This window comes from Phascolarctos cinereus, unplaced genomic scaffold, assembly GCF_003287225.1.
Source record: "Phascolarctos cinereus isolate Bilbo 61053 unplaced genomic scaffold, phaCin_HiC Scaffold_1;HRSCAF=81, whole genome shotgun sequence".
NCBI lineage: Eukaryota > Metazoa > Chordata > Mammalia > Diprotodontia > Phascolarctidae > Phascolarctos > Phascolarctos cinereus.
Genome location: NW_027555514.1, coordinates 266,719,129 through 266,741,014, shown reverse-complemented (window position 1 = coordinate 266,741,014; position 21,886 = coordinate 266,719,129). Strand labels below are relative to the sequence as shown.

Below are 21,886 nucleotides of genomic sequence, written 5' to 3'. Positions count from 1 at the left end.
CCATAGTCCACCACCTCTCTGCAGAAAGACAGGAGATACGTTGCCCTGCTAGTCCTTAAAAGGCCATTTGCTCCTAGTTTGATCAGAGGGCTGACTGACTTGTATTTTCCATGGCTATTTTTCTTTGTGTCTTGTAGTCTCTGTAATTCAAAGTGGTAGTAAAGTCAACAAGAAATTGATGGATGAGGGAATGGCTTCAAAAAACATCCCGGCTTTGACCTTCTTGAACTGTACACAACTTAGGCCCCCACAGTGAACAGATAAAGGCTAAAATTACGAGGGGAGGGGTGGAGATAAAAACTGAAATTTGATTCAGCATCTTAAGGGACAATATGAAGCCTCCCCTCATTATATTAGGGTTTCTTGGTGATACTTTCACAGATTTAAAGGGGATGCTTGGGCATCAGTCTAGTCCCAACCCCCTCATTTGAGGGTCACAGAGAGGCAAAGTGACCTAAGTTCCTAAGAACAAAACCTCAGAAGCCATCTAGTTCAACCCCACTCCCCTCGCTCATTTTACAGATAAGGAAACTGAGGCCCAGGGAGATTAAATGACTTGCTCAAAGTTACACAGGTACTATTGGGGGAGAGGAGGAAGGGAGGTTTGAACCTAGGTCCTCTATCTCTAAATGCAGTCCACTGACATTTTCATTTGATCTGCTTTTAATGATTATGGTAGCAAAACCCTTCTAAGCAACCTATCTCAAAGTAAGGATTTGATCTTTGTGATAGAGGCAATGGAATAACTAGAATATTTTTTAGGCTTGGACTATATTGCCAAAATAATCTGGATTTCCAGCAGTTTGATATTTTAGTACTGAGAAAGAAAGCAGCTGATAAAGAATGACTCAGTATCTAACTTTAAAACAAGAGAGAGGAGAAAAAGGGAGGGAAAGAGAAAGAGAGGGAGAAAAAGGAGAGAGAGAAGGAGAGAGAGAGAGAGAGAGAAATAAAAGGAGGGCAGAAAGAGGAGAGGGAGAGAGAGAAAAAGAGAGAGAGAGAGAATATGAATGAATGAAAGTATTTTCTTCGCTTTACAAAAACTTTCATGCTTATTAAATTCTAAGTCATCCTAATAAAGCTAGTGTTCCTGTTCTCCTTATAATTGACCTCCTGCCCAGGCACTGAATTGGAATGCCCACTGTGTTCATCCCATGCTAAAGAATGTGTAGATTCAGCGAGTTTTTGCTGGCTTCATTTTTTTTTTTCACATTTAGGCCTGGCCTGTCTTATTTGACTTTCTGCACTGAATCAAGTAATTTTAGATAAGAAAACTACAATTCAGAGGTTAAGTGACTTGTCCAGGATCTCACAATCAGTAAGTGTCTGAGTTAAGATTGAATTATGTACGATGCCAATCTGCCTTTCCATTCCATGCTGTATAGAGACAACTGTAAGATATGGCTATCTGCCCTCGTCCCCAACCCCCAAGGACCAGTAAAACTCTACCAGGGTACTCTTTCTGTTGAGGGCAGAAGAACAGGTTGCATCGCATGTGTGCCTAACTCCAATAGTCCAAACACTGTTGTATTTTTATTTAAAACTCTCGTGATCCCTACATCTTCTTTAAAAAACAAACAAAAATGACATTATATGACAAACCCCATCATCATATGTCTTTTTTTTTTCTGTGAGTAGACAAATCAAAATAAATCTCTTACCTTGTAGAGAAGGGGAACAGCCACAGACAGTGTAATATGGCAAGTGATGTCAAAAATGATCTTCAGTCAACTTCACACATGATTTACATGTCCCTTCTGGGGATTTCTCTCTCTCTCTCTTTCTCTCAACCAGACCTGATAAAAAGCTAAATAAAATTATGACATAATCAATGTATATATACTACATATACAGGTATATGTATATACGTGTGTATGTATACATACATATAGACATATTCAAGTATACAAACATATACATATATGTATACACATTTTATATATAAAGATAGACATACTGACTATGTTTACTCAACTTTGAGGAAACAAAAAGAAACCATCAAACACTACACAAAAAACCCCAAAACCTGGTTCTCTCAGAATTTAGATTAGAAAGATGGGTGCCTGGAAGGTAAGCAGAATTGTTGGAATGATTTCATTACCCCAAAGATAAAATGTTACAGTGCAATAAAAAAGATATTTAGTCCCCAAAACTCTTGAGGACATTTCAATACTCCGCTGACGCCCCCCCATGAGGTTTCAAATCATTAGTGTTTTCTCATTTAATATATAAACTATGTACAAAGAAAGCATGGGAGCTATGATAAAGATATTGGCCAACAATATGGACCAGCATGCTTAGAAGCTTGCTTGAGAAATTAAGAGGTAAATGTCCATAAGAAAAGCCTCTCAGAAAAAAAAATCAATACGCTGAATTTTTTTTAGATGACGGTTCCCACTCAATATTTTTACACTTTGAAAAAAGAGTCCAGATCTCTGACTCAAAAGCTCCAAAGCAAAGCTTTGAATTTAACCTGCTTTCCAGTCTTAATTTAGCTACCATTCTTTCCATCATATTGTTTCAGACAAGGAAAGAAAAATCAATGGCCCTACTTACCTGTGGCAAAATTTTGCTGCCAACTCTCCATGGCTCTAGGGGATCCAATCCTCCGTGGCCACGGGTAGATTTCTCCCAAACACCTGGTGAAGCACTCATTCCTCCTTTTGAAACAGAAGAAAATGTGGTTGTCATTTGAATAGAATTAACACTATTTCACTTAGTCCTGCTCCACCTTAGGGGAAAATTAGCCAGCACCTATCAAAAATAAAGAGGTAGTAAAAGTTGGCATTTTTCAAACTGCTGACTGATCTCATAATTTGTTTTTGGAAAGAGAGATCTTCAATATATGTTTCTCCTCAATTTTGGTAGTTCTTTCATTTATGACAGAACTGAACAATAGGTTTGCTGAACTTTTTTCCCCTCTTTTTCATTCTATGTTATGAGGGATAGCTCTCTTGGAGGGGAAGAGGGAGAGATATACTGGGAAATGTAGGTGGTGTAAAAACAAAGGCTATTAATAAAAATGTATTTTTAAAAAAGAAAGGACTGAACAAATGTGCTCCAAGTGAAACACAGATAAGGAATGTAAACTTTGAAATGCTGTAAATACGAATATAAGTAAGATCTGTGACTTCATCCATGAGAGAGCACTCTCGGTGTGGGAAGTGTGTCCTCCAAAACAGATGGCAGCCTATGACTTAAATAGATAGCAGACCATAATCATAAGACTTTTAGAGCTGGAAGAGATCTCAGTGGTCAACTAATCAGATCTGTTATTTAAGAGACAAAGAGAGGAGTCTAGTGAGGTTAAATATTTTGTCTAAGGTCACACAGATAGCAAGTGGCTGAGCAGGTGAATCTTAGGGAGTTACCTGAGGTATCCGGAAATAAAGTGACTTGCCCAGGGTCACATAGCTAATATCAGAGACAGTATTTGAACACAGGTCTTTTAAATGCATATTATATACTCTCCCAGCTCCCAGTAAAATGTAAACTTTCAAGGAAAGGACTTTCTTTTGATCTTTCTTCCTTTTGTTCTTTCGTTCTTTCTTTCTTTCTGCCTTTGTATCTCCAGTATCCAGCACATATTAGGCATTTAATAAATGTTATATTGAACTGGGCTGAATTGCTGACTTCCAGCCCAATATCCCACCCATTACGACATGCTGCCTCCATAAAGTACTATAATAAATGTGAGCTGACATTATTCTTCCTTCTCTATAAAAGGACCATTCCATGAGAAATGAGAATGACTAACAGTACAGTACTAACAGCCCAATAAGAATTCTTGGGTTCTGGAGATATTATATAACAGATGTCACTCCCTAACTTTTATTGCTCTCATCTTATTTCACTTTTTATTGATTTCATCAATAAAACTGAAGTCTTCTTGGATATGACAATTTAAAAGCTTCCTTTGGAAAAAAAAATCTAAAGAGTGAGTGTTTTATATTTATATCTTGTTAATGAGCATTGGGAAGAAAAGGATGTAGAAAATCCCAAAAGGCAGGCAACTAGAGGATGTCATATTCCAGGAGGTGTAGGCTTATTTTGTGTCATGAAAAATGTCAGAATGGCAAGAATCACCGTAGTAGCCTGCCCACTCTCCTTGTTAAACATGGAGGTGAAAATTTTAGTAAGTCATGTCCCCCATATTCCTTACATACCTGAGTTAAACCGCAAAGGTATTTGTTTCACCCCAGGGCAGTGTTCTTGGGGGATTGGCTGAATGTATTCCCTGAAGCCATTCTGTTCTCAACGTAGTCATTACAGAAGAGTCAAGTCATCCACTTTTCAATCAGCCTAGAGTATCTGCAAAATGAGAAGACTACGTTGAGAGAGAGAGAGAGAGAGAGAGAGAGAGAGAGAGAGAGAGAGAGAGAGAGAGAGAGAGAGAGACAAAGACAGAGAGAGACAGAGACAGAGACACAGAGAGAGAGGGAGAGAGAGAGAGAGAGAGAGAGAGAGAGAGAGAGAGAGAGAGAGAAAGAGAGAGAGAGAGAGAGAGAGAAGGGAGGAAGGAAAGAAGGAAGGAAGGGAGAAAGGAGAGGGGAGGTAGGAGGGAGAGGAAAAGAGGAAGGAAGGAGGGGAGAGATGGAGGAAGGGAGAAGCAGATGAAGGGAAGAAGGAAGGGCAGGAAGGGAGAAAGGAGAGGAAAAGGAGAAAGGAGAGAAAGGGGAGGAAGGAGAGGGAAGGGATGGAAGGAGAGGAAGGAAGGAAGGAAGGAAGGAAGGAGAGAAAGGAATAAAAGGAAGAAAGAAGAGAGGGAAGAAGGAAGAAAATATTGCAGAAAGGAAGAAGGATCAAAGAAACAAATAATTAAAGAAACTGAGAAAGAAGAAATAAAGAGCATAGAAAGAAGAGGAAAAAAATTATCTTCCACTTTTGCTTCTCACAGCCAAAAAACCCCCAAAAAACCTAGAAAGAAAACTTAGAACTGGCTGTTTTCCATAATATTTGTGACCTTTTGGGTAGCGATTACATAGCCACTGTTACACTCTGACAGGTGATGAGCTGAGACATGACAGATATAAGCCCCCAAGAACAACATTGCTGCCAAATGTATTTAAGCTCATGTTAAAACTTTGACTTTAGATTCCCTTGATTAACTTTTGCAACAGCTCCTGTGGTTGCCTTTCAAGGTCCTGATAAATTAAGTCATTTTCCCCATGACTGTCAGTTTCAGTTGTTTTACCCCACGTGTTCCCAAACAGCAGACATTTTTATATCCCCCCATGAATTAGTGAATTATAGAAAATAAAAAGGGGTCAACTCCAAATTCACATTTTCAAGGAAGTGGTTCCAATGTTCATCAGGCCATGTCTACACTGGCTAAGTAAAGCGCTCTTTTTAGAAAGAGAAGCGCCTTAGTCAGCTAGAGTCTACATAGCTGATCTGTTGGGGGAGGGAAGGTTGGAAGTAGTTTGTTAGGTTTTATTTTTCCACCTGATTTCACCACGGAAACAAAATCACCAAGCATTTAATGAGCATGACCCATGCTGATACAAAATATTGTATGATTATTGTTTCCCACTTTATTGAGGCAGGATAGCTAGTATCCCAAATGTTAAAAACATAGTTAAGATAACTTAAATGGAATATTCTTGAGCAATAAAACATGATAAATAGAACAAATTCAGAGGATAACTGGGAAGATTTGTATGAACTGATACAGAGTGAGAACTAGTAGAAATAACCAGTAAACAGAACCAGTACAACAATGTACACCATGCCTAAAATGATATCAATGAAAAGAACATTACAAAGGATTTTGGTAACCAGTCTTGCTCCTAGACAACAAACAAGGAAACATTCTTGGCAAAGAAGCTGGAGAGTACAGGGGCATAAGGTAGTAAGCATTGTCAGACCCAGTTGATATACCAGTTATTCCAGTTTAACTATTCTTTCATTGTTTAACAATTCTTGTGATGACATAATGGTGGTTCTGGGTAAGGGTGGGGGAGGGTGGGTGGACTGGAAGGTTAAATCATAAATTACTGATATAAAAACAAAAAGCATCACAAAAAGAAAGTTAAAGGAAAGAAGGCAGAAAGAAGGCAAGGAGGGAGGGAAAGAGGAAGAAAGGAAGGAGGGAGAGAAAGAAAGAAAGGAAGAAAGAAAGAAAGAAAGAAAGAAAGAAAGAAAGAAAGAAAGAAAGAAAGAAAAAAAGAAAAAGAAAGAAAAGAAGGAGGAAGGAAGGAAGGAAGGAAGGAAGGAAGGAAGGAAGGAAGGAAGGAAGGAAGGAGAAGGAAGGAAGGAAGGAAGGAGGAAGGAAGGAAGGAAGGAAGAAGGAAGAAAGAAAGAAGAGAAAGAAAGAAGAAGAAAGAAAGAAAGAAAGAAAGAAAGAAAGGAAGGAAGGAAGGAAGGAGGGAAGGAAGGAAGGAAGGAAGAGAAAGAGAGAAGGAGGGAGGGAGAAGGAGAGAAGGGGAGGGAAGGAGGGAGGGAGGGAGGGAGAGAGAGAGAGACAGAGAGAGAGAGAGAGAGAGAGAGAGAGAGAGAGAGAGAGAGAGACAGAGACAGAGAGAGACAGAGAGAGACAGAGACAGAGAGAGACAGAGAGAAATAGAGAGAGACAGAGAGAGAGAAAGAGGCCCATAAAGAGATCCTTTTTACTTCATGGCAATTTCTGGAGATGTATGCAAAAAAGTGTATCATACACCATTAACAAAATGCAAACCATTCTTTCCCCCTATTGGTGGCCATAGCAGTAGCGGTGGTGGCTGTGGTAGTGGTCGTAGTTGTGTGTGTTTGTTTATTTTAAATCAACATTTTTTTCCCAATGGCTCTTGGCTAGCAGCTGCCTACAACACTGATATCATTTTTTTAAACAAATCAAATGGTTGAAAATGATAGCTAAATACCAAAAGAAATGAATTTAAAATGGTAATCAATGTTTTTGAGGAAACATTTATGAACTCTCGATCCCTTACAATCAAGATTTAATAACTATTGTTGGGGCATTATAACATGGTTACTGTACAATGCCCTAACATAATCTTTAATGCTGAAATTCTTCCACCAATTTTCGGGATAAAAAGAGGTTTAGCAGAAATGTTCTTCTAACAGCTATGAAATTATAGGCTTCCCCTTTATCCACCCAAACACATGCTAAATAACAGATACAGCACTAATCACCTTTGGATTCATGCCAACGTGCTGACATTGGTGTCTTGGCAGAATTTGACAAAATTGCTTTGAAGGAATAAAACCTAACTCCTAAGGATGACCTCAAACACTTTCAGAAAGGGCCCTTGGAAGTAAAGTATGTGCAGGTACTTAAAATGGTAGAGTCTCCTCTGAATGAGATGAGGTCTAGCAACCTCTGCATCTCCTTCCCTTCTCTTTCACCCACCAAAAGTAGGGAAAGAATCAAGTCTTGATATTCTGAGCTCCAATATCCCCATTTTGGACATTTGATATATTGATTATTTAACCATTTCTGCCAAAATGTGTCTTTTGTATAAGACTTTGAACTCACCAGTTTGGTTGTGTAGATACAACTGTTTTAATAGGGGCAAAATTAATATTCAAGCTCTATCCACATGGCACCAAAATTTGAATTAGCTTAAACTTTCCAGTTAATTCCACAAAAGCACTAGTGCTTACCACAGTGCTTGACATATAGTAAGCATTTAATAAATGCTTATTCCTTCCCCGTAAATTCAGTATCCCTAGTCAGGCTCACCCAGGTTTTCAAGAGCCTCTAGACCATGGGTGGGGAACCTGTGGCCTCAAGACCACATGTGGCCTTCTAGATGCTGAATCCCAGAAGGGCCACACTTGAGGACCTAGAGGGGCCACATGTGATCTCAAGGCCAGAGGTTCTCCACCCCTGGTCTAGCCCATTGGTTCTGAAGGTGGGGTCTCTGAGCAAGCGTGCACACACACACACACACACACACACACACACACACACACACACCCCTATACATATACTAGTAAGAAACTAGAAAGGAATTAGTATAAAGCATTAATCACCCACTGACCGAATTATTAAGTCCTTTTCTAATTCCTCACTGTGAGGTGGCCCTCATTTTTAAAAGCTGGGCTAATAGAACACAAGCTCTTGCAAGTCCTACCAAGCAAGAAAGTCTTTGAGTATAGTAGTGGAGATGGATTGTGGTCTCCTTCCGGGAGAATCAGACTGGTTAAGTTTGGAAAAGCTCATCCCCAGCCTGGCTGGAGGGGGATAAATTAGAAATGGTTCCCTAAGTAGCCAAGCCTATGTTCCTCAGTATTCTTGGGGAAGGTGTCAACTAGATCTGATTCTTCTTAGATTCTTTCTCAGATTCCTCCCTTCCTATCACTAGAATAGATGACTCGTGCTGTTCTCCCTTGCTGTCAATCCTGTCATTTCACTTTTCTGGAGCTCTGTTTCCTCATCTGTAAAACAAAGAGGCTGGTAGACACAGCCTCTGAGGTCTCTGCTAATACCATGTCTACGATTCTAAGATATATTTCTTTTCAAAGACTCCAGTAACAACAGTAGCACAATGTCTTCTAAATGGTAAGACTTTGGGTAACATTTAGATAAGTCTATTTTATTAGCTAGTACAGTTAAATGAATGGTAGCCCTGCAGTCACAGAAAATGAACTCAAATCCTAATTCTTACCTCCCTGAATGACCTTGGGCGCCTTATTTTAATTCTCTGGGCCTCAATTTCCCCATAAGTAAAAGGAGTAGTTGGGCTCCACCTAAATGACCTCTATGTTCCCTTCCATCTTAGATCTTTATTCCTACTGATAACCAAGTCTGCATATCAACTACTTGTGCTCCTCTGTAACTTGTCTAAACTGAGGGTGATAGTACCATAAAATACTCCATAAATCTTAGAGGCCTGAGAGGGTAACATCAGCTCCCCAAAAGGACCTCACTTACAAGAAGACTATAACAAAGGTGGGATAACTGTAGTTTTTCCCCACTTGAAAAAATTTAGAAAGTGCCAAAATAGCACCTAGTTAGCATAATAACAACGATAACAATAAATAAGGACATGTTAACAGAAGGAATGTTTCCTCCCTCTGAGTGAAATTTCTCTCTAGCCCCACCTGGCTTCCTCAGCCTCACATTTTGTGAAGCTTTACCCTGCTGCCAAAATTCCTTTAATGGCTCTGTTAGAGAGTAACAAAGGTTCTAAATGCCTCTGACTCCCTAAATGTCCACACGGACATAGGAATGTACTAAGTAGCCACACAAAGAAACAGATCAAGGTTCACCTTTGTTCCCTGGTAGAACTGGACAACCCCAGTCCAGACAGACATCAAAATGCACAGACTTACCTAGGGCAAGAGAAACTACGGAGAAGTCACAGTAGCTGGAGACCCCACTGCTAAATGACTATTGACATCATCTCACAAACGTTGTGTTCCTGGGCCACATGCCGGAAGATTGCGGCCTGCTGGGTTTGAATGCTTGGGGGTGGCAAGAAGTTGGTAGGGAGGGCAAGAACCATTATTCTATTTCCGCTCAATAAACAAAGGTTTAATGAGCTGAGTTAGAGAGGCCTTGGTAGCCCCCGGAGGGGAGGAAATTTAGGTTGACAAAGAAAGGAGCTTGAAAGTTTGGATTTCTGTATCTGCACGTTGCATGGGGGAGGAAGTAAGTGGTTTTACCTGGGCTGGGCACAACAAACAAGTAATGAGAGAAATACAGGATGATAGGTCTTAGAGTTGAAGGTAAGAAGCCTTCTTTGAACACAATGGATGTTGGAGGAGAACAGACAAAGGAAAACAATATGGTTGAAGTAGCAGGTAGAGAAGATAAAAAAAGTGATAACACCAGTTAGGATTGATTGAAGGGGAGCAGTTTTGGAGGGAGAGAGGCCAGGAAGGGGAAAAACACACACATACATACCCTACACCATTATCTTGCCTGACAAAAAAAGGGTGGGCAGAGGAGATACTATAAAAGAGTTGTCAGGAATGTGGAGCACTGTAGATGAGGGAAGCAAAGGACATTCAGGAGATAACGAATCTTTCAAGTAGCTGAGATGATAGTGGAAAAGCAGGGAGAATTAGATTTAGGAGAAAATTATCTCCTGTTCAGCTTTACTGTTCACAAGCACCAATGGATTACTGAAGCTTTCCTATGGTTTACATGTCTCCTGGCTTTTGAATGGGTTTTTCCCCAATTACTTTTTCTCAGAAATAATAATAGTTTTTTATTTTCTTGGTTCAATTTTTTCTTCCCCTCAGGAAACATCTTGTGTTCCTCTAGGCCCATTTAAGTGCCCTGTCCCAACTATGTGTGCAATTCCACTAATTTTTTTTATTATCTGTAAATTCCATTAGAGGGTTCTACATTCCTATTTTGGAGTCATCCATACGAAAGGGAGGAAAATAAGACCATTTCTGCCCACTGGTCCCTTGCTAGGCAGCTCTACAGACATACTGTCATTTGTCATCATGCTTTGTTTATGAGCTCGAAGAAATTTCAACCCTAGTGACTCAGTTCTTAACTAAATGAATGCGAATTAATTCTGAGCATAAATTTTAATGAGAACGGCGCTTCCGATGCCCTTGTATATTCAAAATGCACGACATATATTTTCAACAGCAGGGACCGGAGCTCATGCTCACGAAAAGTCGATTCTTTCTTCTTGCTTCTGTGATTTGGACATTGTTATTTGATTTGCATATGGGTATTGCCAGAAGGGACCGGAACTGCAAATTCAAGGAGCATCAGGTTCCTCCCTTCCCCCTCCCCTCCCTCTACAACCATTATTTCGACCACTGTCTCTATCATTCATTCTCTTTGTTCACAGGTTTTTTAATTTCCCCAGAATCCAAGCGGTACTAGCAAAACATGCAAAACCAAGCCATTAGGTGTGATTGTTCAAGATGACATTATCCTTGGGATATTGACAGATTTCCTCTCAATATCTGCTCCATTGGTTTATTAACCATCAGTGTCAGGCTTAAAGGAAGATCATTTCTGGGGCCACTCGTTTCATTTTTTTTCTAAGATTGACATCACATTTCAATTTTTTTTCCCCAATCTTCTCTATCCCAGTTCAATTCACATGTCAGAAACAATTATAAGTACTTCACTAAGTAGCCAAGCTGATCCTCCTTAATATTCTTGGGTATATGTCAGCTAGATCTGATTCTTCTTTTTCTTTTTTCCCCCTTCCCATTTTCTCCTTGACTGAGTTTTGCATCTATCATCAGGATAATCTCGGGAAAGAACACAGGCTAAGGATCACCTCTCACACATACTAGTATTCTGGCTCATGGCGTCAAGTCGTCTCTCCTACACTTTTTATCCCTAAGAGAATATCTTTAACAGCAACCTGAAAAGTCCCTCAAATTAAAAAAATGGTCCTGCTCAAAATGTCCTTTTCATTTCAGTCCTTGTAAAGGCATATGAGATGAACCAAATCTTTGGTACCATTTTTTTTATCCCCTGTTATTTAAAATCAATTTTCTAAGTAGAAGGCCAAAACATTCCCATCCCAAAACCTTTTCAGGGTTTCCTTTTCTCTCACTGTTTATCCTTGAAATGAGTTCTGACTTTTTTTTTTATTATTATCATCAGAGACAGAAAACTGATTTTGTGTCAAGGAGAGTCACTGTTCCTGTATTTCCATCCTAAGCTCAGTATTTTCATAACTGCTAGTGCCCTCTCTCCCTAACTAACCTTGTATTTATTCTGCCTGTATTTGTTCCTTATATGAATGAATGGATGAAAGGAGCAGCATTTAAAGCACTTAACATGAACAAAATGCTATGTTATTATATGCACATGCCATCTGTCCCTATGGAAACTATAGACTGAAATGAACACTGCCTTTTTTTGGTAGAAAGTGGGGTACTGCACCTCCAGCTGGAAACTGCTGTCCATCGAGGAAAGGCAGCAAAAATGATCTGCAACTTAAAAGAATCACAGAGATCAGTCAAGAGCACAGAGAGGTTAAGTAACTTACCATGCTCCCACAACTAGAATCTATCAGATCCAGGATCTGAACTCAAGACTTTTTAACTTCAAGGTCAACTCTCTAACTACAATAGCACATCTCCTGCTTCTCTCTTATTCACTCTTTCTTTGCTCTCTTCTCTCCTCTCCTTTCCTCTCTTTTCTTTCCCTTCCTCAGCTCTTTTCTTTCTTCCTTCCTTCCTTCCTTCCTTCCTTCTCCTTCCTTCCTTCCTTCCTTCCTTCCTTCCTTCCTTCCTTCCTTCCTTCCTTTCCTTTCTGGCAATTGGGGTTAAGTGACTTGCCCAGGGTTACAAAGCTAGTAAGTGTCAAGGGTTTGGTCTGAGGCCAGATTTGAACTTGACTTGCCCAGGGTTACAAAGCTAGTAAGTGTCAAGGGTTTGGTCTGAGGCCAGATTTGAACTCAAGTCCTCCTGACTTCAGGGCCGGTGCTCTATCCACTGCTCCACCTAGCTGCCCCCACCCTTCCTCAGCTCTTAAAGGGCAGATAATGGTTCATTTTTGTACCACACTGCCTAGCACATAGCATGCACTTAGTAAATTCTTTCTGATTTATTGGTTTATTAGCTGATATACTAAAATCACTGCTTAAGAAACACTTGATCAACCATGGACTTATTTACCCTTGGGTCAAATAAAGTCCCTTGTTTATAAAAATGTGTGCAGGGCATATCTCTTACTATAATAAAACAAGTCTCCAATGGGGATGATCTCTGCCTGATGACATCCGCATTCTAAATAGATTCTGTGCAGTGCAAAACAATAATAACAATATATAACATTTATAAAGCACTTAACTATGTGCCTGAGCACTGTGTTAAGCTCTTTACAATAATTATCTCATTTGATCCTCACAAGAAACCTGAGAAATAGTAATATTAGTATTCTCATTTTAGAGATGAAGAAACTGAAACAAACTTAAGTGACTTGCCCAGGGTCACATAGCTAGTAAGATTTGAGGCTATATTTGAACTCAGATCTTCCTGACTCCTGGCCTAGTGGGATCTCTATCCGCTGTGCCACCTAGCTGCCCCAACAATAGAATCAGAGATTCAGAGATGAAAGGAGCCTTTAAAGTGACATAGTTGGGCAGCTAGGTGGTACAATGGAGAAAGCACTGTCCCTGGATTCAGGAAAACCTGAGTTCAAATCCATACTCAGACACTTGACACTTAACTAGCCATGTGACCCTAGTCAAGCCACTTAATCCTGATTGCCTCACCAAAAAAAGTGATACAGTTCAACCACCTCACTTTATGCAGAAAGAAATTAAGGTCTACAGTAGGGTCATAGGATCATAGATCTAGAGATGAAAGTGACCATTAGAAGTCGTGCCATTTAACCCCTTCATTTTACAGATGAGGAAACAGTGGCTATAGAAATGAAGTTACTTGCCCAAGGTCACACTAGTAGAAAGTAGAAGAGGTGAAATGCTTTTTTTTAAGAGGTGAAATTTGTCCTCAAGTTCTCTGACCCAAGCCAGAGCATAAAGTGGCTAAATCATTCTTTAAAATGAGACCAATTCAAAACAAGTCCTTAGTTCCCAAGTGTGGCTCACATCATGCACTGAAAATTCAGGTCTTGTAAAACTTCAGCAAATTCTCGATATGGGGCTTTTGAGCAGAGAAATGGGCACATCTTAGTATCTAGCAGTTTAAGCTTCGTTTTGTGAAGTCCTCTGCCAGATCTGAATTGTAATGGGAAGAGAGGGTAGAGAGAGACTCCATGGTAAGCACAATTGGGCTGTTAGAATGAAAATGATGCAAATCAGGACCTCTTCATTTACCACAAGAAGTCTCAAGGCAGCAAAAAACCAGCCTGGTTCCTGAAGTAGAGTTGAGATTTTTTAACTTTCTAATTCATCTCTTGTGATAGTACCTCCTCTGACCCAACTGGAAAATGCTTAGGAAAGCATATCACCAAGACCAGCTTGCAAATGCAGAACCGAATTAATTAGTGAAGCTACTGAGGTAATATGTCACCAACCCAGAGAGACTAATTCTCTTTAAAGGAAGTCATAATTTGGAGGAAATGCACAAATAAGATGAGGCTATGGGTTCCAATTTAAAATGCAGGAAAATACTTGAAATGTATTGTCTTGGAGGATGAGGTTTTATTGGGACTTCATTTTTTGGGTTACTGTAAGTTTCTATTTTTATGGACATGGACTTACAGATCCACTTCCTTCTTTTGATGGGAAGTGGGTGCTGTATCCTCCCAATTTCATTGCTGTGGAGAGCTGGAAATTGCTGTCCATTAAGGGAAATGAGCAAAATGATCTGTATCTTAGAAGAATCTTGGAGATCACTCCAGAGTACTGAGAGATTAAGTGATTTACCCAAGGTCACACAGCCAGGTTGTAACAGATCAAGGACTTGAACCCAAGACTTTTTAATTTCAAGACCAGCCCTCTAACCAGAATAACATTTTTTTTGCTCCTCTGTTTTCTTTCTCTTCTTCTTCTCCATCTCTTTTCTCCCTCAGCTCTTTTCCCTTTTCACTTTTTTGCTCCCTTCTTCTCCCATCCTGTCTTCTTTTCCTTTTTATAGATTTCTTATGTTACATTATATTATAATGTTAAAATAGAACAGAACCCCTAAGAGATTAGCTCACCTGACTAGTGTCACAAGAGGTAGTGACAGGCAGGATTCAAACCGAGGCACTCAGATTTCAAATTGAGCACTCCTTTCGTTGTACCATGTTCATGGATATGCGAATAAAAGGTTTTCAGAATACTTTACATATATTATCTCATTTGAGCCGACAGTACAGCTGAGAGGCAAGTACTCTAAGCATCATTATGGACACTTTGGACACGATGAAACAGAGACTGAAGATTTCTGTTAGAGTTTCCTCTGCCAAAACAGATTTTAGATTTTCTAAAGCTCAGTCGATGGGTTGTAAACAATTGCATGAGTTTCAGTGGCATTAAGTAACCTGATTGTGGGACTAAATGTCAGAAACAGAGTTTGAACTTGGGTCTTCTTGACTACAAGCCTTAGATTCTATCTTCCATCAAAATCTTTCTTGGATGAGACATAAGGCATGCTGAAGGCCTTCCAGTGCCTCTAGATCATCATTTGTTTGAGCAGATCTCTGACTCCATCAATGTCGAGAGGTCCAGGTGAGGAAGTCTCTCTAACCCATTCAGCTCAGCTCCTTCTCAATTTATAATTTTAGATATTATCGAGAGCAATGAGAGGTCAAGGGACTTACCCAGAGTCACAAAGCTAGAATGTGTTAGAGGGAAGTCTTGAGCTCACCTCTTCCTAACTCCAATTCCAGCTCTCTCTCTCCAATATCACACTGCCTCTCAGGGCTCACAATAGTGAATGTTAATAACTTATGTCAAGCATTATAGATATAGGAGATAGTTGAAATGAAGGTGAATAAGAATAATCCTATTTAGGAAAGCCCAAATGGTGTTTTTTTCTTCCTTTCTCTTGAAAGGAAATCACTAAAAAGTGCAACAGTTTTTAACTTGTCATTTGTCTCCTCAGAGAATATCACAGAAGAAGGAAGAAACAAGGAGGAGAAAGGAGAAAAGAATAGTGAGGAAAGAGGAAGGAGGAAGAAGAGAATTCTGGTACTGGAGTTCTCTAGATGTTTATTTTCTGGACACAAGGGAGGTACATATTAATGAATCTCTACATTCTATCGTGGAGCCATTGCCCAAACGCGAAGGTCTGAAGGGGGCTTTCATTGGCTGGGGACTTGATTTACAAAATGATTCTTCCACTTCTCTGGTCTTCCACTAGGAGGGTCAGAGAAGAGACCTCAAGGACAGGGAGAACCAATGTCCTGCTAAGTATACATCTGGTACATTAATGACTTATCTTTGTGGACTTATGGAATGTTAGGGTTAGAAGAGGGAGTGTGGTGTTCACACAATCCAGTCTCCTCATTTTCTTGGCAAAGGGAGATTAATGATTTACTCAAAATCACATGATTAAAAAGTGGCAGAGCAGGGAAGAGGTATTTTTGATTCCCAGGCCATTATACCAGGAATTTCCTCCCTAAATTTTTATGAAGTGGAATAGGAGAAGGGGGAAGTCTGAAGGTGTCCCCAGTTTTCTGTTTAATGTTAGAATACTCTGACAATGGCAGCTGTAGAATTTCTAAATCTGGTTCATGGAATTTACCAGAGATATAATCTGGTAAAAAACTATCTTACCTACCTGTCCCAGCGGTCCCTTCTTTGGGTCCCCCTCCACAGACCTGGAAATGTTGGGTCATACTTAGAGAATGCCAAACAGCTAGTATTTCCTGGGCCATTCCTGGAGGAACCATTTGGGACACTGGGTTGCTTCTAGATGCCAATCTAAACTTTCTGTGACTGCTTCCATCATAAAGAAGGACAGAAAAAGTCGTACTTCCAATTCCTTATTTCCTAAATCAGAATTACTATGTGATGTCTACTACTGTTATTTCAGAAATTAGTAAATGCAGCTATGTGGATAGACCGGAAAGTTGACTTTTCCTCAGGACACCAATTCCTGCTCCCTACATTCTAAACATAAATGTGGGGAATTAGGATAGCCTTTGATCCTTTTTTTTCTCTTAAACAGCTCAGAATTAGGGTTGATTCTACATCTTATTGGTTCCAAACACAGTTAGCTCTCTATCTCCTACTGCCTCTTTGAACTCAGTAGCATTGGGTTCAAATGCCAGCCTTAACAGCCTCAGGTAACTCTTCTCTGCCTTAGTTACTCCAAAGGTAATAGCTGTAGTACTTATGCCAAGGGGTTATGGTGAGGATCAAACAAGATAATGCCAAGTGTGTGGTTGCATATCACAGGAGCTCTATATAAATGTCAATTATTATAATTAGTTATTAGTAAAGGAAGTAATACACGTGACGTGCTTTGTAACCCTCAATTTGCAAATGTGAGCTGCTATCAACAAGCATTTTATTAAGTGCCTACTGTGTGCCGGGTACTGTGCTAAGTAAGCACTGGTTAGTATACTGCCTTAAAGGGCAAACCTTTGATATCAATTCTCAAATCACTTTCATTAAACTAGTTTCTCCGTTAGCGTTATTTGGAAGAGGGATTGGCGATGCCTGAAGTGCTATAGAAAGATATGCAAACATGAAATTTCATTTTGTACTCAGGATTGGCTAAAGTATAACTTTCTCCCTTTGCAGTCACTATCGCACCATCTCAAGAATTATGCAGAACAGTGCCGAACCCAAACGGAAAGATATCCCTGGAGGTCACATATTGACTTAGAAAATCATGAATCAAATTATCTTTGTTATGTTGTATTTTTATTTATTTCATGAAACATTTCCCAATTTTATTTCAATCTGCTTCCAGCCATATGAGTTCTTGGTTCTACTATTACCCCACTTCTCTCCATCTGAGGATTCTTTTAATCATGTAATATTATTATATTTTTATTATGTTCATATGGTATATTACTGTTAAAGTATTTATTATATTCAAATAAACCTGGGATTATACGAAGTGACATGTCCCAAGGGATAAAGGGGATTTAAGGCTGAGCTTGTGGCAACCCCTAGTTGAAAAGTAAAGATTTCGCCCAATCATTTTAATCCATAAAGCCTACAAGAGCCATCACTCACCTTGATCAATTTGTTCTGTAATTTGACCAAATTGATTAGTTATTTTCACTGTCTGGAGTTATAATTTCATTGAAATGAGCAGCAGTTATTTTTTCCTTGTGTAGTTATAATCTGCATACCCATTGCTGATCATTTCGGGAATGAAAGCTCAAAATCTATAATGTTCTTTAAGTAGATTATTCCTATCTAAAATCACTGCAATATCTCTGCCAAGAAAACCCCAAATGGGGTCACCAAGAGTCGGACGTGACTGAAACGACTTAGCAACAGCAACAACATCTGGAAAAATCCTCCCTTGTATTCAATAACCTTGGCCATTCTGCCACTTATGAAAATAAATCGTAGCCCTTAGACCTGAAAAATCGAACTAAGAAGAAACCTAATGAAATTGGCCATCAAGATAAATGAAAATTAGGCAGTGACTGATATGCCTTTTGCATCTACTTCCCTTTGTGGTTTGTTTTCATGGAAATCTGTTTGGGGGAAGAAGTCCAACTGTTTATTTCAGGAAGATACTTCGGCTCCTTTACTGATACCATAAGTGAGAAAAAGAGGTAGTTAAGTGGGCAGAATTTGAAAATATGGTTAGGGCCTACATATATTCAGTGGGTTGAAAAGAATGGTTCTTGAAGAGTTATGTTAAAAAGTATGAACATTGATGGAGTGTAAGGAAAACTGGATCTTCATTTAAAAGATCTGGGCTCATTTGCTGTCTCTGAGATTTACTAGCTCTGTGACCTCGGGAGAAAGTTTGCCTCTCTGTACCTCAGTTTCCTTATATGTAAAATAAAAAAAGACTGGATAGTCAGAGGTAGAAAGGAGAGAAAATAGGTTCTTGTTAATTAAAAAAAATAGAAAAGTGTGAGGGGTGCTATAGATGTGGAATGCTGTGCGGATTTTCAGATGAGGTCACTGTAAGATTAATTTTACTTAATCATTTTATGTTTTACAAGAGAACTCTCATGGTGGTGGGGGGTAGGGGTGGGATGGGGAATCTCTAAATGTTTGTCATATGTAAAAATAAAATAGATTAAAAAAGCTTTTTTTTAAAATTAAATGAATAGAACAAAATATATAGGATTACCAAGGAAACCAATTATATCAAAATACAGTTCTCTCTCTGTATGTGTGTGTGTGTATGTGTGCATATACGTGTGGTGTGTGTGTGTGTGTGTGTGTGTGTGTGTGTGTGTGTATTTTAAAGTCCCTGGAATGCTAGGTTTAGAATTCTGAAACCAGCCAATTTCTAAGCTCTCTTTCAACTCTAAAGCTACAGTCTTAAGATCTTACTGTCAATTCATTAATATATTTGTTAATAATATGAGTTATATGCATATCCAATATACATTAACATATCTGTTGAAATGCTAAAGCTCCACATTCTCTCTCAAGCCAGTTTAACGGCCAAGGCTTAAGATCACAGGATCATACAGAGTCCGAGTCAGAAGAGATAGAAATTCGGTGCGAGGTCATTCAGGCTAAACGTTACCTTCTACAACTAACAAGAAGTCAGTGGTCAACCAGCCCCAGTTACAATGGGGAGGAATGATGGGGAAACAACAATGGTGGTGGAGTCTTTCCACGGAGTCTCTCAAAACATTTGAAGCACAGCATTTGTGACAACACATTTTGTTACATTTACATAACTATGCATATTTATTCTAAGGAAAAGCCTTTAAAAAAACTGCTTCAAACTAAACTTTCCTGCCACATTTCTATGCATGGCACTTCCCCAGGGAAAGAACTCAACAAGGAAGTCCCAGAATTTTCCCAGTTTCATTTCACCCACATTATTGGCTGAGCATCTGTGATATTTCATTAAAAAGAAAAACACCCTTGACTGTTCTCCCCATATAACTATTCTTGGGGACAGTGAGGCCCAACTTGTACCTTCTCTACTGTACTCGAGTCTATGGAATTCAGTTTAATTCAATACTTACCATGCAATACAAATGCCTTTCTTGAGGGAAGGGTCTGTTTACATTTTTTTATGTGTGTTTTTGTCTCCCCAGTGCCTGGCATAGCAGGCAGGCCACTAGTAGGTTTTTAATAACTGTTTGTTGATTGAACACCAGGCATGGTGTTTAGAGCTAGAGATACAAGAATTAAAAATGAAACAGTCCTTGGCCTCAGTATCCTCATCTGTAAAATGGTGATGATAACAGCACCTACCTGTGGGTATCAAATGAGATAACATGTAAAGCACTTCGCAAACCATAAAGCGCTATATAAATGCTAGTTATAATAATTATCATCATCATGATTTTTAAATGTATCACATACGCAGGAAAGTAAAAGCAGTTCACGTACAAAGCAAATTTAAGAGGAAATAATCATTAACAAAATGTATTTTATAGAATCATTGAGCTAGAGCTGGCAAGTACCTCAGAGGCCCAATCTTCCCATTTTATAGATGACAAAACTGAGGCCCAGGGCAGTCCAAAGTAACATAAGTGGAATCAGAAAGAGACTATGAACCCAAATCCTCTGACAATGAGCTTCTTTCTGCACCAAATACATGCAAACATGACTTTCAAACTCCTCCTTTGCCATTGGACCTGGCCTTTGTATAGGAAGAACTAATTAAACCCGTATTTCATGACAAAGAAAAGGTTTCATCCCTCAAGTATCTTTCTTAATTTTTATGTGAGAAAACTGATCTCAGAGCCAAGAGGACACGTTTGACTGCTGGCCCCATGCTGATGAGGTCTGATGCCCTGGGTAAGTCATTCGGCCTCTCAGGGTCATTTTCTTCTTTTGTGACAGCTGCTTCATTATTTCTTCTTCCATAACACCCTAACAACAGAAGGGTAGAGGGCAGTGGTGGGGGAGGGGCAGAGAGGGTAGAAAGAAGGCATAAAGGTGAGTGTGTTTTTTGCATTATGCCATTCTTTGTGTCCTTAGCACTTAATACTTTGCCTGGAGCATCCTATATTAATAAACACTTGTGGATTGATTGATTTTTTTCAGAAGGCCTTTTTTAAAAAGGCGCTACCCAAACTCTGTTTGATTGTCCTATTTCCAGGTGGAGGGCCCTTTGGCAGAGGGGACAAGATCCTCTCTGTCAGGCTCTCAGATCACATCCCTTTATGATAGGAAAGGTAAGGGAACTTTCATTTGCAAGGGAATTCTACGACCTTCAGGGTCTTACACCGTCTTGTAGGGATACAGGGCTAGTGGTAAGGAGAGAAACAGACAGCCCAGCTCAGCAGGGACCAACAGTGAATTCATCTCATGATTTTCTTTGTTACAAGCGAAAGTTCAATCTGAAGGAGGAGGCTGATTTTGGTACCTCCCCCCACCCCCATCCCAGAAATGACCATGACGCAAAGGGCAAAAGGCATCAATAAAATTATTTTAAATTAATAGACAAAACTCCCACATTAAATAAAAATGTTAAAACAAATACATGAATAAAAATAAAATTTAAAAATAAATTAAAATAATAAAAGTAATAAATAAAAAATAATTCAGATCAATAAGTATTTATGGATCACCTGTAATATGTGAGGCACTGTGCCCAGTGCTGGGATGCTAAAACAAACACAGAAACACAGACACACACACACACACACACACACACACACACACACACACACACACACTCACACTCATACTCACACCTGACCTCATGGAGCTTGCAATCCAATGGGAAGGAAACTATATAACTCATGCAAGTTGTACATAACTCGATGCTGATTCTCAATAAATAGTGGCCACGTAGTCATTTTGCAAAGGCTATTATAGTCATTTTGCAAAGGCTATTATGATATTTCTCAATTTTTCTTCCCTTCTTTCCTTCCCCTGTTGCTAATCCCTTGGTTGAGCTCAGGAAGAAACCTACTCGGGAAGCCTCCCCGGTGAGGCTAAGCTGTTCTGCTCCCGCCTGACCAGGACATGGGATAAGGAAGAATCGGGTCAGCTTTGTTTGTTTTGTTCTGTATTGATTAAATCACCCATGAAAAGTATAAAGGAAAAGAAAGCATAATTTTTACCAATTTAATGATCATTTTGTCTCACCTCAACCTGGCTCATCTTTGGGAGCCCTTCATTATATAAGCATTTATTTTTTGCTATATTTTATTGTTATATTATAATTTTTTTATTATTATTAATATATTATTACATTATAATATTTTATTGCTTAAGACATGGCTCTGGGACTGTTTTTGGTGGCTCCACATTGACATGTCAAGGACTTGTGTTTTCCTGGGTATGGGAACTCCTAGGATAGAGACACTCCCTCAACAGTGCAGATGCAATCCACCAACAATTTAGTCTTAGAGAGCTGCCTGAGACTCACAGATGCTCAGTAATTTGCCTATGGTGAAACATATAAATACTATATACATGTTTATACACACACA

General features: G+C 39.3%; 1 long non-coding RNA gene across 1 annotated transcript in view; it reads right to left on the bottom strand.

Moving 5' to 3' along the window:
• Positions 1-1,667: 1,667 nt before the first annotated feature.
• LOC144455774 (uncharacterized) overlaps positions 1,668-21,886 on the bottom strand; it is a 44,481-nt gene continuing 24,262 nt past the window's right edge. The window contains exons 2-4 of the long non-coding RNA XR_013484518.1: positions 4,167-4,311; positions 2,557-2,660; positions 1,668-1,807 (exon numbers count right to left, since the gene is read on the bottom strand). This is a non-coding gene — a long non-coding RNA (uncharacterized LOC144455774). The remainder of the gene's footprint in view (positions 1,808-2,556; positions 2,661-4,166; positions 4,312-21,886) is intronic.